Source organism: Eretmochelys imbricata, chromosome 1, assembly GCF_965152235.1.
Source record: "Eretmochelys imbricata isolate rEreImb1 chromosome 1, rEreImb1.hap1, whole genome shotgun sequence".
Classification (NCBI taxonomy): Eukaryota; Metazoa; Chordata; order Testudines; family Cheloniidae; genus Eretmochelys; species Eretmochelys imbricata.
The window spans coordinates 348,033,298-348,057,265 of NC_135572.1; positions in this window are offsets into that span (position 1 = coordinate 348,033,298).

Below are 23,968 nucleotides of genomic sequence, written 5' to 3' on the forward strand. Positions count from 1 at the left end.
TGTGGGAAGTGGCACGAGCCGAGGGACATACTGACCTCTGCTTCCAGCAGCTCCCATTGGCCAGTGGGAGCTGCAATCGGCCGAATCTGCGGATGCTGCAGGTAAACAAACCGGCCTGGCCCACCGTGGCTTTCCCTGATGGGCCGTGTGCAAAGGTTGCCGATCCCTGATCTAGTCCAAACTCATGTATTACATAGTCCATAGAATGTCTCCAAAATTATTCCTACAGCAGATCTTTTTAAAAAAATCCAATCTTGATTTTATAAATTGCCACTGGTAGAGATTCCACTATGGCCTTTGATAAATTGTTCTAACAGTTGATTACCCTCACTGTTAAAAATGTACACCCTATTTCCCATCTGAATGTTTCTAGCTTCAACTTGTTGCCATTGGATTGTGCTATAGCTTTGTCCGATGGGTTGAAGAGTCCATTATCAAATATTTGTATTTATAGGCCATGATCAAGTCACCTCTAAATCTTCTCTAAAGAGGCAACAACCAGCTCAGGCCTAACAGAAGAGGGATTCAAACCTACACAGGTGTACGCTCACTGGGGCTTGATGTGTTAGCCATTCTGGTGAGCACAGTATTACAGGGCCTCAGGAGCAGGCCAGGAAGCTGATCATGACTCTCAGAGTCTCAGTTTGATTCCTGGTTCCCCTCTACTCAGTGCCAGACGTACCAGATCCACACCTGTTGCAGTGTACATCCCTCAGTGCACTTCTGCTGGCTGCAACAACAGCCTTGGCTCTGCCCATTCCCTGACACTTGCTGCCTATATGAGTGGGAGTGAGAGACACAGCAGCCTTGTGGGGCTATTCTCCACTTCTGAGCTGCTGCCCAGTTTATGGTGCAGGAGTGTAAGAAGGTACCGTAAACCTCCTGGATCCCAGGCGTCGGTGCACAGTGTGTCTCTCAGTCTGGCCTTTAGTGAAGTGAAATCTGGGTTAAGAGAATGTTGAAGTTGCATGTGTAAGCACAAAGGCTGAGATTTTCAAAAGAGCCTCAGGGAATTAGGCACCCAGTTTCCACTGAAATTCTGTGGTATCAGGGGGCTGAATTCCTATGGCCTCCTTTGAAAGCCCCAGTTAAGAATGTCAGAAAATCAGGGGAAAGACTTTCAAAAGCCCTTAAGTGATGTTCCATTGAATGGGAACTTGTGTTCCTAAATCTCTTTTCCACTCCTGAAAATCTCAGCCAGCAACGTTAAGGGTGGGTAGAGGAAAGGATGCAGATCAATTTTGGGTTTTGTGTGGAAACCATGCAAAAAAATGTTTGGTTTTTGAGGCTTTGTCTCAAAATTAGCCTAAACATAGTAGTTACATCTCAGGTTCCCTCTGAGCACGCTAACACCCAGAAATAAGCTGATGCTGAGTGTTCAGAGAAACCGTAAGAGACAGTTCTCTGCTCTAAAAGTTTGTGGTCTAACTGGAGCTGACAGACAAGAGAAGACAAAGCATAAAAAAATTAAGGAAAGACACAAATTATATTATTGCAGGGTTTTGCACTTTAGACCTGTGTGTGTGCTGGACATTCCAATATGTTTGTTTTTATTTTAAAGGCTGTAAGCATGTTCATTTTTGGTAGATGACACTGCAGAAACAGGTCTTTAGGAGTGACTTGAATTAGGGTGGTGACTTAGCAGACAGATTCTGAGAGGCTGTCCCAAGTACAAAGGGAAGAATGGAAGAAGGTGCAGAGATATTTGTATGAGAAGGAAATGAAAGGAGTATTGATGTGGGTGTCACTAGCAGAGCAGAGGTGGGTGGAGAGAGACTGGGAAAGGAGAGCAGGTCAGAGACGTAGCCCTTGGTCAGAGATATGGGCCCGTATCCTCCCATTGAAATCAATGGGTGATAGGCACCTAAATGCCTTTGAGTGTGTGGTCTATAACCTTACCTAAACTGGGGGTTAGCCCCCGTTATCTCCATTGGGGTAGTCTCTATATCAGTGTAATCCCTAGGATAGAGGGGCAGAAGCAGAAGTGTGGGTAGGCCGGTGGGTGCAGTGGGTGAATGATACAATCAGATTTAAACTCAGTCAAATAACTAATCTCAAAGGGAAGCTCAGGAGCTCTAAACCCACGACCTGCAACTAAAAACAGACACAAGAACCCAAGTGAATCTAAAGGGATGAGTTCCTGTAGCCCTAGTCCTTAATTAAATCTGGTAGATACAGCTGTCAAAGGAAGCATTGGGATTCACCATAGAATCGTAGAAAAGCTGCTAAAATACACCCGTACAACTGAATCTAGGTTGTGTCAAAATCCTACTACGTGGAGTGGATAGTGAGTTTTGCACCCCCCTGAATAAGGGGCGGTGCACAGGGACGCTGCTCTGGTGGTGGAGGGCCCTATCTCCTCCAAAGCTGCTTGGTAGTCACTTTGCTCCATTTACTAGGAGGCAGCACGTTACTCCAGGGCTTCCTCTATGAGCTGTTGTGGGGCAGGATGGAGCCATGGCTCTGCCTCCTTTGAGATGATTTGCTTCTCTCCACCCTTTCCAGTGATTTGCTCACAAGACAGAGTACAGCACAAGAAATCAGTGGGATTTCTCGTGAGTTGCCCTTGCCTGGGCCACACAAGGAGGATGAGTGTGACACCTACCAAGAGGCAGTGACTCCTTTTGAGAGTCTAGGACAACAGCTCTCAATCTTTCCAGATTCCTGTACCCCTTTCAGGAGTCTGATTTGTCTTGCATACGCCCAAGTTTCACCTCACTTAAAAACTACTTGCTTACAAAATCAGATATAAAAATACAAAAGTGTCCCAGCGCACTATTACTGGACAATTGCTTACTTTCTCATTTTTACCATATAGTTATAAAATAAATCAGTTGGAATATAAATATTGTACTTCCATTTCAGTGTATAGTATATAAAGCCATATAAACAAGTCATTGTATGAAATCTTAGTTTGTACTAACTTTGCTAGTGTTTTTTCTATAGCCTGTTGTAAAACTAGGCAAAAATCTAAATGAGTTGATATACCTGCTGGAAGACCTCTGTGTACCCCCAGGGGTACATGTACCCCTGGTTGAGAACCACTGGTCTAGGACAGGAAATTGAACTGGGACTCAGAAGTCCTCAGTTATCTTCCCATTTCCGACCTGCTGCATGGAACTGCCCAACCCACTTAACCAGTCTGTTCTTCTGTTTTCCCTCCCAAGTCCTCAGCTTTTTGCTCATCTTCTCTATTTAGAGGCAAACAGTCTCTTTGCAGAATGCCTAGTACAGGGATCAGCAGCCTTTGGCACGCGGCCCATCAGGGAAATCCGCTGGCGGGCCGGGACGGTTTGTTTACCTGCAACATCTGCAGGTTTAGCTGATCGCAGCTCCCGCTGGCTGCGGTTCCCCATTCCAGGCCAATGGGGGCTGCGGGAAGTGGAGGCCAGCACATCCCTCGACCCACGCCACTTCCCCCCAGCCCCCATTGGCCTGCAATGGCAAACCGCGGCCAGTGGGAGCTGCGATTGGCTGAACCTGCGGACGTTGCAGGTAAACAAACCGTCCCGGCCCGCCAGTGGATTTCCCTGATGGGCTGCATGCCAAAGGTTGCCGATCCCTGACCCAACACAATGGCATCCTCAGTCACAGATGGGGCCTCTAGGCATCTCTGTATGTAAATAATTACGTCCCAAACCACTGTATGTTAAAAGAATGTTAAAGTTGCAAAGTTGAACATGCAGATGTTGGGAAATGATGGAGTGGAGGTTGCCTGCCCAACCTCTATGCACCTCCTCCTTGTCTATATATGTTATCATTCAGTCTTTAATTACATGATCACATACTACTTTTTCACAGGACTATGCCTCATTCCACAGCCTGCAACAGTTGGAAGCATCAGTTACCGGGAAAGTCTTGCTCAGCCATAGCAGTACTGGGCTGGAGCATGCTCAGGGTAGAGGGAATCTTCAGAGAATTTAGCTGCCAAACTCTAAGAAGTCTCAAGTGAGCATGTGGGCACTGAGATTTTTTAGAGTCTTATAACTTGGCCAATTTGGACAGTTCGTCTTGGGAAGGTAAAAAGGCACATCCCTGACACAAAGATAACTCCCTGCCACATTTCAAGTCTCTGCTCTAAAGGACGGAGGTGTAAAAGCTTCTCAATGAAATGGTTGTAAGAATTTTTTTTTTTACATGGGAAAAATAATGTATTCCATTCTTGGAAACAATTAACCCATTGTTGCTGAAACTTTAATCAATCAATGTAACATCAATGCTCCTGAGTGGGTCATTGGCAGCGGGGATCGAACCAGGGAACTTTTGATCTTAATGCCTGAGCCAAAAGGCCCAGTTCTCATAGCCAAAGCTGTAGCAAACTCATCATTCACTAGCCACTTCTAGAGAGGGACAGAGCACCCCGCCAAGCAGGCATCGCTTACAATAATAATCATCTGCCTGAGACAGACAGCTGGTATAGAAAATTTCTGCACAAATGGTTAAAGTGGCAAAGATATAAGCAACTGAAAAGAGGGACTTATAATGGTAATATTAGGCAACCTTAACTACAGGCAGTGCTACCTGCTTAGCCCACAGAAATATTATTAGAAAAACAAATAATTAAACTGTCCATCCTATAACCTATGCCAGCACAAGGGTCATTCACTACATGTCCAGCAGTTTGCAGTGTTGAAACAAAAAACTTCAAATATATTTCTTCTGGAGTAGGGAAAAGTATTGCACAATAATGAGCCAAATCCACTCACTTGGGTCCTGTGATCAATCTATGGGACTCCTCCTTCTGGTGAGGATTTGGCCTGATGTAAATGAGGTTTAGTTTACCATATCTTTATTCATCTGCTGACTCTTATTTTCTTTTTTCAAATTCCTCAGAGCGTGACTCTTCAGCGATGGAAATTTAAGCAGAACCCTTTATGGGTTTTTTTCGTACGCACCTGAGTAACCGAAAGAGACGACGCCTTGTGTTATCACAGTGGAACGTTCTAACCTCTCCCCTGAAACTAGCTGTTGCTAGATTTGATGACAGATGTTGATGTGGGAAGAACATCGAGCAAAGGGCACTTCTTGCTACGGGCTCCGAACATCTACAATTGCTTGTTTCACACGACTGCGGTAGAAATACACTCTAATGTCTGATAAAAAGGCTGGCAGAAAAAAAGCAAGTAGATTTCTTTCCCATCTAATGTATAATGAAACATTAATATAAAGTCTCAAAGAAACTCCTCAACTGAGGAAAATACAGAACATTTTCATTATGTTAAGTCAAAGCCTCCAATTCATTTTGTCTACAGTAGAAAGACATGCAACAGTAACTTACTGTAGGCAACATTTCATAAGTTAATATCTAGCCCATTATTCTTGTGTATGTTTCCTGGAAAGAATGTTAGTTTTTCTCTATTAAATACATATTCCATTAGCTCATTAACTTTCCTATTGTTATTACTTTTATTCCCGCTAGTGGATTCTGCTGTCGATTACACCAGTGTAAATAGGGGGTGACTTTTATTGAAGTCAAGCAACTTCTCTGAACTCAGTGGAGTTACACCAGATTTACATCAGTGTAATGGAGAGTAGAAGCTAGCTGTCTCTGTCGTTCTTCACTCACCTTCCATCCCACCTGACTGGGAGAGTCACCAGATATGAGCAGCCTTGTGAGGCCTAGGACCCCATCATCCCGTCAGGAAAATGGCCAGTATCTGAACAAAAAGGTGAAGGTTGCAACCAGCCTTGTAAAAAGAAGCAGAATGGGAAACCCTTGGGTTGTTATTTTGCAGAGAGTGTGGGTGCTGTGCACAGGTCATGTACATTAAGTGGTAATGGGGGCATGTCAATTAATTGACCATAAAAAGTGGACTGGTGTCATTTTGTCACATGAAATCTGTGCAAGACAATGTGTGAGGCAAAGCTGCAAGGTTCTCCTCATGGCCCGAGCCTTTGTGTGGCTATGAGGAAATGGGGATATCTAGGGGCCCAGTATTCAAGTTATGCGAGGTTGGCAAACTATGAAAGAACCCTGAAGAAGCAATTGTCTGACATACACGGGTCACTAAACTTAAGCTAATGAGGGCCCTACAGGGAGAAAAAGTTTGTGGCGAGGCTGGCCCTGGGATTCAGCGGGCAGTACACAAAAAAAGATATGTAGACTCCCATCCAGCTACCCATCTGTCACTGTGTGTTTCCTGCTCTACTGTCCAACTGGAGCCGTGACAGGAACCGACTCTTCCCCATATCAACTCTAACTAAAACAGGTTGTTCTCGGTCCCATAAAAGACCTGATCGAAAGCCCATTGAACTTGATGGGAGTCTTTTCTTTGACATCAATGAGCTTTAAATCAGGCCCCCAAAATTCCACTTGACTGACTGCAAGAGTAGATACGGGCCTGGAACTGGAATCCCACATCTATCCTGCCTTCCCATCTAGATCCAATTTTGATGGGACTGCACATAAAGAGTTTAGCAGGATTACAGCACAGTCACCCCTTTCCCTGCATACAGCCAACCAGCTCTAAATACTACATGCAAGCTAGAAAGGTAAATAGCTATTGGGCCAGATCTTCAGCCGCTGTCAGTCGGAGTGGCTCCATTAAAGAAGTCCCCTCCAATGAAGTCAATGGACGTACAATGATTTATACCGATTAAGATTCTGACCCTCTATAAACCAAAACCTCTGAGGATGATAAAGGAGACATAAATAAGGCCTGAAGGATGAAAACACTTTTCTTTCCACTGCTCATAGGAACAGAGAGACATATAAGTGAAATACATTTTCTCCTGATTCAGTAGCTCTGCTACACACTTCATTTTAATCAAGCCCTATCATCCTTGTCATATCGCTAGCTAACGGTTGACCTCTCATACCTTTTTTTTCTCAGCTCTGTGCACACGCACTGTACATGTCCTCAGGTTGGAACATACCTCTCCTGCTCTTCCCTCCTCCCCTCATGCCATTGAAACAAATAAATTGCCTTCATGCTTTTTGCACATCCCAGGAAAACAATTACACTCCACGTCTAGATCAAGTGAAATTCCTCGTATTCCTCATTTCTCCTCCTAGGAAACACAGTACACACTCCTGGAGTCTTCGGCCTGCTCGTGGGATGAAGAGCCTATTAGTTGTTCTCACTAAAAGAATTCAGAAAACTAGCATAGATACCAGGTGAGTAGCAGTTTCAATACATTCATTTTAGGGCCGTGCCATCTGAGACACAGACACACTATGTGGCTTCCCTGGAGTCACACTACAGGTCAATGGTAGAATCGAGGCTAGAAACTATTGGTCCTTCTCACGAAAGGATGATTAGCCTAGTGCTGAAGGAACCAGCGAATCAGGAGAAGCGGGTTGAATTCTCTGCTTTTCCACAGGCTTCCTGTGTGACCTTGGGCAAGTCACTTAGCAGCCGCTTTTTGGAGGTATTTAGGGGGCTAAAATCCCATTAGGTGACTAGCTGCATAATTGGGTGCCTCAATACCTTTGAAAATCTGGCTCTTAATCTCTTTCTGCCTCTGTCCTCCATTAGTAAAAATAGCAATAACCTACCTTGCGGGAGCGCTGTGAATGCAGTATGATTATGAGGTGCTCAGACACTGCAGTATTGAGGGTCCTATACTTACTTTGCCACTAAACCACACTCTCTCCTTGGGTTAAAAAATAACAATTTAAGCTAGCCTTCCGTTAATAGAGCAATAATGTGCCTCTGTTATAGAAACTCATTTACAAGTTGCCAGTTGCATGTGCTGTTATTGACCACATGGTGACGGGGGCTGACGCTGTATGACATGCCCAAAGTCATGCTATTTAAACCTTGTTGCAAGCTGGGAAGCTGTGTGCATCTCAGTGGTATAGTATCAATCACATCGTCCCCCCACTGCCTCCATTTCAATTTTGCACAGGTCCATCAACATGAGTCTTGAAGTCAAGGAAACAAATAGATTCTAAATAATGTAAGGAGGTAAACGACCCCATGAGAAGGGAACAAAAAAAAAAAAAAAAACCAACCCAAAACCCACCAGTGGCATAGTTCATGTGCTTAAAGATAAGCACATACTTAAGTGCTCTGCTGGCTTCAGTTGTCTAGCACAAGGCATTATGATAAGGAGTTAAATTCAGAACAACAGAATGTATGGTAGTACTCATTCCAGACTAAATTCTGGTGCAACTCCATTGAACTCCGTGAGGGTCACCTGGGTAGAAGTGAGAGGAAAATATAGCCCTCACTGGCTATAAAGAACCAAATGCATTGGGACCACTGAAACCATAATGCATTCGTTCCCCTATTTTCAGACATAGGCATTTCCAATAGAGCTCAAAGATTTGCATCATTAACTGAATGATGAAATAGTTAAGGTTCACTTCAAAGCCAGAGGAGATTTTGTTTTTCTACTGTTGATTACCCTCTGCAAACACAGCAGTATTTTGTTCTACTATCTGGTATTCTATTTTATTATCAAGTAATGACCACACATAGGATACATGCCCTTCTTCGGAAACTACTTACATATGATAACAAGTCCCAGAGCATGAAAAACAATAAGCTAAAAATCATTTAACGCAGGCCAACATCTCTAAAAAAAGAAATAATCTCAGCTCCTACAAATCACATCAGTAAATTCCCTGGCTCTGTGGACTTAAGTTTTAATGAGAAGTGATTGCTCCCATTTAATTTTCTTGATAGCCTGCAGCATTGAAATCCTGCACAACAAATAAGGGCAATTCTCTGAAGACACTGTGTAGGTGTGAGAAGGGCAGCAGATAGTCTAATAATAGTGGCTTGGATCCTGAATCATGGGAAAATGTAGGTAGGCTGTTCTTTGATCTGAGGAACAAACCTGTATCCTTACATTTAAATTTTGAATGATTGTGACAAAGAATTGTTTCCAGTTCTCCAATAAGTTGCTTGTAAAGTCCTTTCTAACTGAGTATATTTTTTTTAGAACTGGTTGACGTTTTCTGAAATTTTGATTTTTTTGATAAAAAAAATGTCATTGGCATTTTGGATTGAGAAAGAAAAAAGGAAAGGAAGGAATATTTCAGAGAAATTACAAAAGAGCTCTATTTTGTGAATTGCAATTTTTCAAATTTCAAAAATTCCAATGAACATTTTTCTCAAAAGGTTGAATTTTGAAATGGCTTCTCATTTTCTGATCACCTCCAATATTTATCAATATGCACAACAGTTACCCGGCATGATCATCATGACTGCAAGTAAAGACAGGTTCTCATCTGAGGAATAATAATGGAGCCAGCTGTAAACTTTTTGATAACAATGAAATTGTGTGAAAATGGAAACTGAAGTTCTCAAATTATTGTCACATATTTTTGTTTCTATTTTTTTTATCTGCACAGAAAAATCGTAATGCTTGAACATCGAGTCCTTGCCCTATGTGCAAAAGTTTTGCCCTTGTAATAATATTCTGCTTAATAAGACTTGAATGCCCAGTTCTTCCTGAACTGTCTGAGAATTCTACGTTCAATGGTATCAATGCTCCAAGGGGAAAGTCTAATGAAAGGCATTTGCAATTTTAAGTGTGTTTTCCAAGCGTTCACGCCAGAAATCTGAGGATAAGAATTATGCTGAATGAGGCCCTGATCCTGCATTTAAGCATGTGAGTAATTTTAACCACATGAGAAGTCACACTGTCATGTGCTTAATTGTTTATAGGACTGTGGGCCCAATCAATGAAAAGAAACATATCTAACCAATCACAAAGAAACAGTGGCTTTCAACTAACAAGCCAAATTTTAAAAGTAGTAATTAAAACAATTAATCAAATAATTTTGATTTATTAATAAATCCAGAGAAATCATGAACTGTTCATGGACATTCTGTAAACACAAAAGAGGAAAAACTAATTGCATAATTGATTTGTTGTGCATTATTATTTAATGTCTAGAAATCAAGTGGTTAAATAAAGATCTATGGGAAAAAAAATTCTAGAGTTTTTGGGAATAATTCCTATAGATACCTATTAAATTTACAGAGGAGCCGATTGATTTCATCGTCATTAAATTCTATAAGACTTTTCCATAAGTATTTTAATCCTAAACTGAATGTAGAGTCATTTCTTAACCTAGTACTCATCAGAGCCAAGCAGAAAGATCAGACATACACAGCCACTGACATTGCTGTAATGATACTGTACATTTTCTTAACCTCTATTAGGAGGTGAGAGAAGATGAATATCATAGATACTGAGGGTTTTTCTACTTGAAAGTAATACAGTACATCTGGATTGGTGAATGCTAAATAATCAGTCTTAAGAATCTGACATACTGAATTGACTGGTCAGACTACTCAATTAACGGCTATAGGTATCATATGTGCCTTCTATCTGAAGCATTTACACGTGACATGGGATCCACTAACATGAAACAAAATCTCTGACCCTTATTTTTGGCAGTAACAGTAGCTGAAAGTACTTCATATGTTGTGGGGCTCTTGTTGTGAAATCTCTCTATTTAAATATTCTAGGAGAGCTATAAAGAGTTTAACTGAATACAGTGCAAATCTAATATTCATAATCCTTGATGTCTCCTGTGGTCAAGTTTACAGTGAGCCATTTGATTAACCTTCATACTGTGAAGCATTTCGTAAATCCTCAGTGTCCTGCATAAAATTAGTTTCTGATAGTGTCTTAGCAGAAGATACTATCCAGTCTAAAGGTAAAAGTAGGGGCCCGATCCTCAGTTGGTGTAATTAGCTGAGGATTTGGCTGGGAAATATATTTAATTTGCATTCAATTTGTAGAAACTCACTGAAGCAGATATATTTTTGGATGATTAAAACTTTTTATAGACAACACACTGTAAATTATGCAACTGTATCCAATAATCTGGATTTAATTTTATGAACCACACTGCAAGTCTAAATTTCCCCATCCATGCAGTTAATCAGATTAAATACAGGCTACAATACCCGATTATAGAAAACAACAGCACTTGATTCTTCTCTCAGTTACACCAGTGTAAATCAGGGGTAACACCAATGAAAGCAATGAGGTTACAATGGTGTAAGTGAGTGCATACAAGATATTTCAGTAATATGTCCAAGATTTTCCAAGGTGACTGGGGATTTTGGGTGCTTCAATTTTTAAATGCTCATGTGGAGACACATTAGAGAATCCTGAAAACCCACCCTACAAAAATCAAGTCTCTTTAAGGACCTGGTCCAACTTAAGGCCATTTTGGGGGGACTTAAAGTATCTCAGATTGGGAACCCACAAATTAAGACATGTCACTTTGGTAAATCTTGGCACATAAAATATATACTAAAGGAGTACTTGTGGCACCTTAGAGAGTAACCAATTTATTTGAGCATGAGCTTTCGTGAGCTACAGCTCACTTCATCGGTTGCATACCGTGGAATCATCGTGCATCCGATGAAGTGAGCTGTAGCTCACGAAAGCTCATGCTCAAATAAATTGGTTAGTCTCTAAGGTGCCACAAGTTCTCCTTTTCTTTTTGAGAAGACAGACTAACACGGCTGTTACTCTGAAAAATATATACTGGAGCACATATATACATATTTTTACAGTATATACATATAAATATATATATATATATACTGTAAAAATGTTTTGGTTGGAGAGAAACATATACATATTTTTGTGCCACTGGCAACCACAAACATCCATTTTTTTACATGTTTATTTAGACTGGAAGCAAACAAACTTCTTCAAGTGCTCTAAAAGAACACGAACGCCAACTGCATTTAAAACACAAAACGACAACAAAAACGTGTGTTGCAAAACCTCTGCAAAATGGCGTGCCCACCAAAATGAGATACAGTTAAATATGCATGCTCATAGGTATCCTACTGTTTGAAAGTATATGCATTTATATGAGGATTTGGGCTTTTCTTTAGATCCCTTTTCAAACAACACATATGAAAGGAAGAGAACTTTAAAAAGCTGGCTTTTCAAGGAGAATAAAACTTGGCATGTCATGCTTCTTCTAATATGTTTTTCCTCAGTCTGACCTTTGCTTTAAATTTATATGATGGAAGTTTTAGGGTTGTAGGACTGGGAGGTAAATGTTTGTCAGTTTCATAAGCTTTTCTGGAGAATACCCAGCTTCAGATCCAGCTTTATTTAAAAAAAAACAAAAACAGAAAGAAATATTTTTCATGCCGCTTCAATTAGGCCCCCGGGTGAAGATCATACAGCTTTGAAACTGTTCCGTTTTGACAAAGTTCCAAAGTGCTGCGCACATTAGGGAAAACTCGAGTTTGCTGTAATGTAAACTGTTTAACATGCACACTGGGGTCAAATCTAAATTTTCCCAAGCGTTTGGGTTTGTTTAGACATTAGACCATGGTTTGGTATCAGTGACTAGGAAAACTTTAATATTGTCGGTGGGAATCTACCATCTTTCTCTGGTAACGTTCCAAAGGCTACTGCAATAAAAATATTCATTTACCAAGGGGGCTATTGTGATAAGCATCCGAAGACATTATGCATTGGTGTGAAAGAAGCAAGCAGGCACAGACATCAACATTGTGGGTGAAAAGAAACAAGTCTTCCTTTCTTTTTTTTTTAATTCCTTTGTAGGAGTTCCAAAGTTCAGTTTTAAATGAGGGTGTTTTTTTTTCAGGGTGGTCTGGTTATCTGTGCTTCCATATTTTTCTGATTGAATATAACAAAGATTGAATAGCTCTGAGACTCGCTTAATTCAACAATAACTGCATCTTTTATCTCCATTTTCCAATCATGCCCTTTGAACCAACACACACTGAATTCACCTGTAGCATCTAAAGCACACACAAGAGGCCAGGTGGTGTAAATCAGCATAGCTTTATTGGGCCAGATCCTCAGAGTGATGCTAATAGAGACCAGCTGGGTCACCGATTTCTCTAGAACTATGCTGGACTGGCCTAAAATATTTAGCATTATGACACTATGTACATTAATAATTAAATGTATACTGCTATACAGTAATAAAGCATCACCAGTAAATAACCTTCTGTCACAGGGTCATGCTACTCACCACTTGGCAGCACCTTCTCCTGGCTCATCTGAGGAAGTGGCTCGCCACTGTCCATGCCCCATCCAGTGGTCGCTCAGCCCATTGCCTCAGTCACTTGCTCTGTGGCCCCTATCTCGCTGGTCAAGAGCTGCAGTGCTTCTCCTGCATGGCTTAGATCCTCCATCCAAGTCACCATTGTCCTCCCCCTCCGAAGTCTTATCAGAATCTCTTTCCTCAGAGTCTCAGGCAGCCTCCATCTCCACTGTGCTGACTGCTCCATTCCCACAGTGGCCGGTAGGGGAACCTGGACCAGGCCTCTACACCGGTTTCCAATCCAGGGACCCTCAAATCAACAGTTCAGGTCTATCCCTCTCCGACTTTACTGCTGCTTCCCTGGACTGCATCCTACCCTGCCGTTCTCAGCCTCCTACTCTCCCCACTTGTATCAGGGAGTGTGACTGAAGGCGGAGATGCCGACGCCGTGGGTGCTCCGGGGCTGAAGCATCCAGGGGAAAAAATAGTGGGTGTTCAGCACCCACCGGCAGCCCCGTGGATCAGCTCCTCCTGCTCCCTTCCAGCACCTCCCACCTGCCACAATCAGCTGTTCAGCAGCATGCATGAGGTGCTGGGAGGGAGGGGGAGGAGAGGAGCCTGGAAGAAGTGGGAGGGGGCAGAATGGGGCAGGGCAGGGGCAGGAAGGGGCAGGGTGAGGATGAGGGCTTGGGGCAGAGTGGGGGCCAAGCACCCCCCAGGAACTCAGGAAATCGGTGTCTCTGACTGCAGGCTCACCTCACTGCAGCAGCCCCCTCTCTGTCCTCAGCTCCTAGTGTCTATAGAAGCCAGGCCTGTTCCTGGCCAGGTGAGCTCCATTCTCAATCCCTCTCATTGCCCCTTAGCTCCCCAGTAGCTGCAGCCTAAGGCTAGTTGGCCTCTTGTGCTTCTTTAACCCCATCCATGCTGGTGTGGGGTGAATACTCCATCACACCTTCCTAATTTGATTTTACAGTTCTACAAAATTCAGTAAACACTTTAAGATCCTCGCCTAACATTGGAAAATATGCCTCATTTTTAAAATTCTTGCTAGGAATCGAATCAACCAATCCCCCAAATACAGTCCATGGATGGGTGCTGATTCAATGATAGAATATGCAGACCTTTACCATTATTCAGTGATACTACTCAGGTGAGTAACTGCACAGCAATGCAAGTAGGGAGTTCACAATTGGTCCACAGTGATAGGCAGCATACTGTGCATCATGACAGGTCTGCTGTGACAGGATGGAGTAATGCAGTGGTCAGCTAGGTACCTTTATGACTTAACTGGGACCAAGTCCAACAAAGTTTAGAAATCAGACCCTCAGTGGTTCAAAATTGTTGGAGTTCCTTTGAAATCAACAGAGCTTCACCAACTGACACCAGCTGAGGATCTGACCCTAGCTGTGGAAGGAGGAATTGGCCAGTATGGGTATACTTTTCAGATCCTCAACCACCCTTCTACATAATTTGAGCAGGATTCTCATATATACTAAAGTTCAGATGCTCTAAGGTATTTAGGTGCCTAACTCCCATCAAAATTACTGACACTTTGAGGGAGGAGGATCCCAGAGCCCTGACTCCAGCCTGAGCTTGAATGTCTACATTGCAATTTTACAACCCTGCATTCTGAGCCACGGGACCCAAGTCAGCTGACATGGGCCAGCCAGGGTTGTTTAATTGCAGTATAGACATATCTTTTAAGGCCAGAGCAGTGTCAAGGGTCCTGAGTGTAAATGGAAATCACACCTGTTGGTCTACTAATCCTACGAAGCTCCCAAATCAGAACAGTAGAACTTTAAACCCATGTGGCACTTGCTTTCCACAAGTATAATTTGTTAGCGGCTGTTTAAAAGAGCTGCACAGAAAAAAGCCATTTGCAATGCACAACAAGAAGTTTTACTGGTCCTTCAAAGCCCAGGAACTATGTTATGTATTCTTGGGTGCCATCTACTCCTTCTCTGAAATTAGTTCATTGATCTATTTTCACTAATTCCAATGGCACAATCTTCAGCGAGACCCCAAAATGATATTTAATCCCTTCAGACAGCATTACAGAGTAGGCCAGACAACCTGATCTAAATACACACCTTTAAAACCATAAGATCCATAGTCAGACAGACAAACAGGTAGATGGATAAATAAAAATCCAGGGCCGTTTTCTTTTCCCCTGGCAGGGCCCATCCTGAAGAAACCTAACAAAACACTGAGGACCAGATCATCTGTTGGTATAAATCAGCATCCCTCTGTTGGCCCTGAATAACTTAAGGTGGATTGAGCATTCTTTTGCAGTCAAATAAAGTGCATCGGTTACTTTCTCAGCTGGTGGAAATCATAATAGTTCCATTGATTTTAATGGAGCTATGTTGATTTACAGTAGTTAAGTATTTTTGCCCCATGTGCATAACACAAAAATTAGACAGCATTGTTGTTTTCAGTATAGTGGAAAGGCTTCCTTTTTTTCTTCTTTTTCATTTTTGTGTGTGTGTTTCTTTTAAAAAATCTTTCTTAAAGCCAGTGGATCTGATTCTGATCTTACTTACAACAGGATTACTCCATTGCCTTGGATAAGATTGCTCCCAATATACTCCAGCATGGGAACAAAATCCTGCTCAGCGTTTGTGGCTCAAAATCCTCCATAAACATTTCAAAGCTGCAGCTAGTCTTTGAAAAACAGTCCATTAAACACTTCAATACATCAGGATGTAGATCCTTTCATCTCTAAGTCACCAGTTCAGATACAATCCTGGTCAGAAGTGGCTGAAAGGGGTTCCTATCTAGCAGTGATTCAGAGGCCTATGTGAGATGAATTGCTGCTCTTAGGCCAGCTCCCTAGAAGGCACATGGCACACACCCGCCATCGGAAGGGGACACTGATTGGTACATGTTGGCAGTCTCTGTTGAAGCACGAAGGACTGAATAAGCTTGACTCTGGCTTCCAGAACAGAACCTTCCAAGCATGCTTGACTTGAGACAGGTTGGAAAATTTGCACAGCTCCTACACGTGGTAAAAAACAGGAGCCCCATCTCTGTCCAAAATCTTTTCATGAACATTACATTTGTTTTTTTAAAAAGGGAGAAAAATATATATTTCGGTACAGCAGATATCACACGTTTGTACCGTAGCTCTTGGACTAAAGAGTCTCGTGAATAAGGGTGCATGACTAGTGTTGCTTTTATGTCCTAATATTTTGTGCGTGTGGGGAGGAGGGGAGAAAATACATATGCTGTTGACATTATTGTAACTATTCATCAAAGTTGACCAGGAATAAAATGCCTGAGAATTCCAGCTCTCCTTAGATTCCATGCAATAGCAAGCATATATTAAAACATGACTATATATGGCACCAGTAACAGTAAATCAGTTTGCATGTTAGAAGCAAATGGAAACGATTTGGGGCTTTATTCGGAAATGGCAGCTTGACAATTGTCAGCTCCAGAGAGCGCTATGGGCTGCATTGACTCCGCAGCCACAGATCCCTTGTCTGACTGAGAGCAGATGCAGATTTTGGTTCCGTTGGAATAACGTGAGCGCCCTTATATATCACTTCTCCACTCCTCTTATCCCCAAAAGCAAATGCAGTCTCATGCTAAGAGCAGGGGATGGGAGCTAGGATTCTAGGGATGTGTTCCTGGCTCTGTCATTGATTTACTGTATGGTTTTGGTCAGTCTCCTAATCCCTTTGTGCCTCAGTTTAGCGACATATAAACTGCACATAATAACACTGACTGCCTGGTGGGGGAAAATCAATAAACTAATGCTTACAAGTGCTTTGAAATCTTTGGATGAAAAATGTAATGCATATATAAGTTTGTGTGCATGTGTGTGAGAGAGAGAATACACACACTGGATATATCCCTCCTTGTATAGGTGTCTTCATGCTGATGTAGCTTGAGAAGGTAGGACAGTGGGCAATAGAAAGCAGAATATAAATTCCTACTGAATCAGGATTTGTTGTCAGGATGATCTAATGGATCCATGGGCTGCTGACCACATACAGAATTATCCTGGTCCTTCTGCTACAAAAACCCAGGTTTCTACCACTTGAGCTAAAGAAATTAACTTCAGTTAACACTTGAAGTAGGTGTTTTATCTTCCTCTGTGGGCCATCCACTATAGGGCAATACAGCCACATACAGATGCACTGCAACGAGCAGAAATCACATACACTTCTCCAGGCTGCTGTACCTCTATCTTAGGTAGCATGGAGCAAAACAAGAAGGCAGTTTTCAAAGAGGAGGTGGAGAGTCATTCAAGTGTCTCACATGGATGACTGTGCAGAGACATTGAAAAGTCCAGAAAAGCCCCATCCAAGACCAGGATTAAGGTCCACACTTAATTAATTAAGCTCCACAGCAAACCTGTGATTGTATCAGAATATCAGCTTTCAATTAAGTAAAAATAGTAAGTCTCTAGCCCTCATGATTGTGAAGAAAAGCTTGAACACATGGCCCAAATCAAGCCACTGCAGTGATGCCTTCCTGAATCTGCAGAGAGCCTGAGACAATAGCCCTTAGAAGGAGGAACTACCCCATGCATTTCTATGGACCACTTCTCTCGGGCCCCCCACCTATGCCACCCCAGCTCAGGGCTCTATGAGTGGCCGGGGTGGCCCACCCACTGGCAGATTTAACTAGAGCTGGGTGGGAAAGTCAATTCTGTGTTGCAGAGGTTTTAGATATTTCAAAAACTGGTTTTGTTCCAAGTCAGGATGAAAACCTGTAATTTTGAAATTTTCCATGAAAAAAATAGCACCCCCAAGGTGATCTGCCTGGTGGGACTCTAGAAGCCTTGGGGTACCTGAGTTGGGTCAGTGAACTGGCAGGCAGAACGTTGTCAAAAATTGAACTGATACAACAAAATGTTTAGATTTTGATGAATCAGCAAATTCCAACAAAACAATGTTTTGCTGGAATATTTTTGACCGGCTCTGGCTATAACCCTACTACTAGGGTAAGTACTTGGGGGGATTCCCTCCTCCTTCATCTATACCTCCTTGGGGTGATAAACAGGAATCTGCTGCCACCTCTGCTGGTGCTTCCATGACTCAGCCCATATCTCTAGCAGGGGACAGGTCCCTGTACCAGTGGTGGAGGGCTGAAGCTATGGGGTAGGGGTGGCTGGGCGTGACCCTATTGTGTAGTATGTCTGGGCTCTGGTATAGCCTTGATACAGCTCTGCTCCCATCCAATCCAAAGAATGGTGGCCAGGATGCAGGTCCTCGAGATTGCTTTGGGTAGTGATGGAGGTTGCAAAATAATTGAAAAGGGTGCATGCTCATAGCAATGACAGAGAAATGGAGAAACCACTCCCCACTTCTCCCAGGGGGGCAATATTGAATTATGAATCATTCCCAGGAGTTTTGTGTAGGATTTATTTTGCATTACGGGGATTTCCCAATGACATTATGGTCATTGCATAGGCCATATGAGTGAGGTGAGCCACTGGACTACAGCAACCCTCAGTAGGTTCTGGTGTGACATATCCTATACTCCTGAAATAATAAAGGCTTCCATAGGCTCTCTGATTTGTAACTGAACCAAGCAGCTATTTTGTTCATGCACTGCAGAGCCAGGAAATATTTCCTGAGGAATGGACTGTCACCTACACTGTTTAGAGTGGCTGATCTCATTCCAGTCATGCTGACATGACAAAGAAATGCCCAAAAGGAAAACAGGAAGATCAGATTTCCAGCAAAAACTTAATTCTGTAAAGGAAAGATTTTCTACCAAATCCAAAAGGGATAAGGAACTGTCCTTCCAATGTCATGTAGCATATCAAAACCAGGTTGCTCTACGAGATATGTCCATTACTCAAAAGTCTTTAAACTTGAAATCAAAGTGATTCTGCTTTAGTAGAACTGCCACAGAATCTGAGGCCATATTTCATTCTGTACCTTGAGAGACAAGATGGTTGAGTTAATATCTTTTATTGGACCAACTTCTGTTGGTGAGAGAGACAAGCTTTTGAGCCACACAGAACTCTTCTTCAGGTCTGGGAAAGACCCGAAGAAGAGCTCTGTATGAATTTCATATAGGTTCCTAGTCTCCTATTTCTTTCCACAAAGAAAATGTAGTTATCCTGAACACTAAGAAAAAGCTAATTGATAGGTGGAAGAATGTCGCTGATTCACTCTGGTGACTGATTCTGACTGGTGTTGATACTTGTCACTGAAGTGAATGGGAGTTATGGATGCCTGGCATCTGTTCAGATTAGGATGTTGGTGTATTAGTAAATTAACAAATGTGATCCTTCATGAGAGGATCCACCATGTCGCCAGCCACTGCTACCTTTAAGCCTTCCCTTTAATCATACATCTAGATGGTCTAGATGACCTCTTGTGGCTCCTTCCAACCCTACAGTTCTATGACTGTATGATCTTCTATAAAGCCTATAAACTCTAGTACATAGGATTTCAACCTCAGGGGTGTTGCAAACATGTGTCAGGGCTTCATGGCCACCCTACCCTTCCCACATTGCTGAATGGGAGAGGGTTCCAGAATGGAAAAGGTTGAAAACTGCTGACCTCATCTTCCCCTCTTGGCAATATCATCACAAGAAACTCAAATTAGAAATTATATAATCGTTTAAGGCTTGCATATCACTAATCAAAGTCAGTTTACAATTTCATTGTTACCATGCTCATCCTCTTTCCTGCTACCCTTCCGATGTTTACTACCATCCCTCATCATGCACTGATGGGTGTATAGGAAACACAGAGATATCATGGGTGTAATTCTGGCCCTATTGAAGTCAATGGGAGCTTTGCCAATGACTTCAGTAGAGCTGGGATTTCACCTTTAGGGCCCAATTCTGAACACGGTTATAACCTCATGCATAGTTACCACTGTGCTGAGTCCTATTGACTTTGGTGATTGCTATACTTTTCAGGATCACTTCCATGCTCAATCCTGTGAAGCACAGATCTCCCTTACTTGCGGAATGTCATTGGGCCAGATGGTCTGTTCATGAGGCTAAGGCTTGCAGAACCCTTTGGAAGGTCAGTGCATTAGACTGAATTTACTTTTGAGATAGGAATGCCATCATCTTTGATTTACACCAGTGTAAATCTTCAGCACCACTAAAGCCTATGAAATTCATTCTTATCTCACCTTTTTGTAAACAGGAGTAACACCACTGAGGTATGGGAGTTATACTGGTGTAGAATTGCTGATTAGAGCTGATCTAAATTAAAATCCCATGGACATTTTTGAATTTTTGGTTGAAAACCCCAAAACTGAAAGACTTTACTCCAAACCCAAAAGATCTTATTCAAAATCTTTTGGGATTTTGGCTGAAATATTTCAACAATAAAACCCCAAACAAACAAAAGAGTCCATGTGAAGTGGATGCTTTGAGTGAAAAATTTAGTTGACTTGAAAACCCAATTCCCTGTTGAAAAACAGTGTGACAGGAATTTTCTACTAGCCCTGTGGCCCACAGATTTCAGTGGAATTGCTTTAGATTTACACTAGTGTAAATGACAGGTTTCAGAGTAACAGCCGTGTTAGTCTGTATTCGCAAAAAGAAAAGGAGTACTTGTGGCACCTTAGAGACTAACCAATTTATTTGAGCATAAGCTTTCGTGAGCTACAGCTCACTTCATCGGATGCATACTGTGGAAAATACAGAAGATGTTTTTATACACACAAACCATGAAAAAATGGGTGATTATCACTACAAAAGGTATTACCAGCAGGAGAGTGGGGTGGGGGGAGAGAAAACCTTTTGTAGTGATAATCACCCATTTTTTCATGGTTTGTGTGTATAAAAACATCTTCTCTATTTTCCACAGTATGCATCCGATGAAGTGAGCTGTAGCTCACGAAAGCTTATGCTCAAATAAATTGGTTAGTCTCTAAGGCGCCACAAGTCCTCCTTTTCATTTTACTAGTGTAAATGAAATTGGAAGCGGGTCTATTAACTTCATTAAGGATTCCGCTCAATTAAGAATCATGAAATGTGACCCTCTGTCCCTTATCTTTGTGTAAAGTATCATGAGCATTATAAATAATATAAATAATAGTCATGACACTTCACAGCAGCCTCATGTACTATCTTTTATGGTAAGTGTAATGATCCTGCTGAAAGCATGGTGTGTTGTGTGGGAATTACAGATTTGTGGCTTAGCAATGTCAGAATTAGTGAGGTTCTAATGTAATGGAAATTTCACTCATCCTAATAAATTCCATAGAAATGGGTGAAGAACTGGTCTAAGACATGAGTAAAAATGATCCCATACGAGACATATTTTTCATCTTTTATTGTACATATGCCCACTTCAGTATGATAATTGCTTTTAATGCTTTCATTTATGGACCTAACTGATTATGAGCAAAATTTGGGGACCGTGCATATACCAATGGAATTTCCATGCACACAGGGAAAGCAGAATTTCAGAGTTCATAGCCACCATGCAGAGCTGAGTACATTTTCTCTCCAATAAATTACAGTGCAATGTTTGCATTGGAAAGATCAGAACTACAACAACTGTTGAGTCAGGCCTATGGCATTTGAAATAACTTTTCCATGTAAATAAAACATATATAGAAAGAAAAGAATCAACTTTTTGTTTCAGTTCCATATGTTTGTATTTCTGTGTGTCAGAACTGCTTCATTGTACTATTTTATGAACATATTAGATTATGTCATTGGATGTCAGATCAGTGGATTCTGCCAAAGGACATATATACTATGATGGGTGATCTTATAGACCCAGATAGATAGATTTTTTTTGCTCCAGTAACAGGATCTTAATCATAATCTTGATTCTTTTCCAGTGGTGTTACTGCATTTATACACTTTTTTAATAAAAACATTTTATTTATGCTGGTTTTATTACATCTAGAAACGATTGGCTGTGTTGAAAACCATTTCAGTAACTTTATGCTCTCAGACCTTCTTTCATTAGTTCCCTCATATGAGTTGGAACAAAGGAGAGGGATGGATGGAATTAAAGAATATGTGTGTGTGTGTGTGTGTGTGTATGTGTGTATATATATATATATATATATATATATATATATATATATATATATATAAGAAGTAGTGATCAGACATTACTGATAAAAGAAGCCAGTGGTGCTCCTGGGTGATGTGTGTATTCAACTCCAAGCTGACTCCTCTTATGCTAATACAGCCAATTTCCTCTTTTATTTCATTTCTGGAGCCTGAATCTGTGATCTCTGATAACGTTCCCAAGGATACCGCCTTCACTCACACATGGGGAAGCAAGGGGGGAGGGGAGGTAGGTGACGGAGACATGTAACTCGCAGAGAGCACTAGTGGATGAATAATTTAAAACTCCGCCCGGAGATTTGAGGCAAAACGAAGAGATAAGAGACACCACAGGGTCTTCTCTGTTTATTCAGAGCTTCATCTTCCAATGACAGGTGACCTCCAAGGTCAAGGGCATGATGGGAAATAGAACCAACAGTGGGAAAAGGTACTGCATCCCAGAAGAAAGTAATGATTCACTTTGTGTCAAATGAAAAATTGATCTTTTTCCTTGCAACCTTCCACCCTCCCACCCGCCCTTTTTGCAAAGAAGTTTTGGGCCTGCTTCTGAGCTCATTCAGCACAGTGGGTGTAAATCAGGAGTAAATCCACTGGTTTCAACAGAATTACATCAATAAGATAAGAATCAGCACCTTTGAGTAAGAAGCATGGTGTCTGTGTCAATTTACAAGGAGTATGTTTTGTTTGTAGTTTTATTGAATCAGATATGAATACGGATTGTGCATAAGAAACATTACTGGCGAGATCCCAACTGATGTAAATTGTCATAGTTCTGTTAACTTCAATGGAACTACACTGGATTTACATCTGCTCAGGATCTGGCCCCATATCTCTAAACAAAACATTTTCCCCTAGCAATTTTATTCCTTCATTTTACATATTCTGTATTAGTTTTAAGGTATTTACTGTCATTTTTTAAAGAAGACTGAAACACTCTATGTTCTCCAGAAACATCCCAGATCCCTAGCCAATATAAGAGCAAAACAATGCACATAAACAAATATAAATCATGTTCACTTCTTCACTTAATAAATCCCCAAACTTAATGTTCCTTTGTGATTAGAAAAATCTGAAGCCATTCATCCTGGTCATATTTATATTGTTAATTTTAGGATCTTACACATTGTGACAGTAAGAAATAACCCTATAAGAGTTCTGTTCCACATTATCAAAACCTTCTGCTCGGTCATTCCTATTTGTTTCAATATAATACAGCCATGACCTCTACAGCAAAAAAAGGCAATGTCAAATGTTTCTCAGTGCTGGTTTACATTTCCCTCCTGCTTAAACTGCTGTTTTTGCTTTCCTCTGTTTGAATGTTACCCATGTTTTCATTCCTGAGCAATCACATACCTTTTATCTTTTTTAGATAAACATGAAAACACAACAAGGTCACTGCCCGGTGAGAAGTTAAGTCGTTGCGTGACTGCCACCCAGTTGTATCATGTACAAGTTCCACACCCTGGTCCCCCCCGTCCACCACTCCTTTTCTCATAAATACCCCTTCGAGGCCTTGGAGATGTGAGGACAAGTCACAAGAATGACTCACGTCACAGCTTGCCACACAGGGTGCCCGAACTAGTTAACCTAATCCATGCATAGAGGAGCGTGGCGGATTGGCGCCACGCTGCCTGGGCTTCTGGCATGAACCTTAGCCAGCTCTCTCCCCCGCAGTCCCTTTAATGTTCTTGTTTTAAGATTTATAGCCTACTGGAGTTAGTGCACTCCACACACTCCTGGGACAAATCCTGAGCGTCTCCCTCCCGCAAGTCACCCCATTGGCTTCACTGGGATTGCTTATGTTGGGGAGGTGGCCCACAGAGTTGTATGGCTTTCTGTACATATTATGTGCATATTAGGTTCCTGTCTGTCTCAGCACAGCAAGGCAGAGGTCCTGATCCTAAACTCACTTATGCCAGTGCCACTAGGCAGCTCTACCCATGTGTAACTGATACCGTTGCGTAGCGATGACAATTAGGCATAATGAGGTTGCA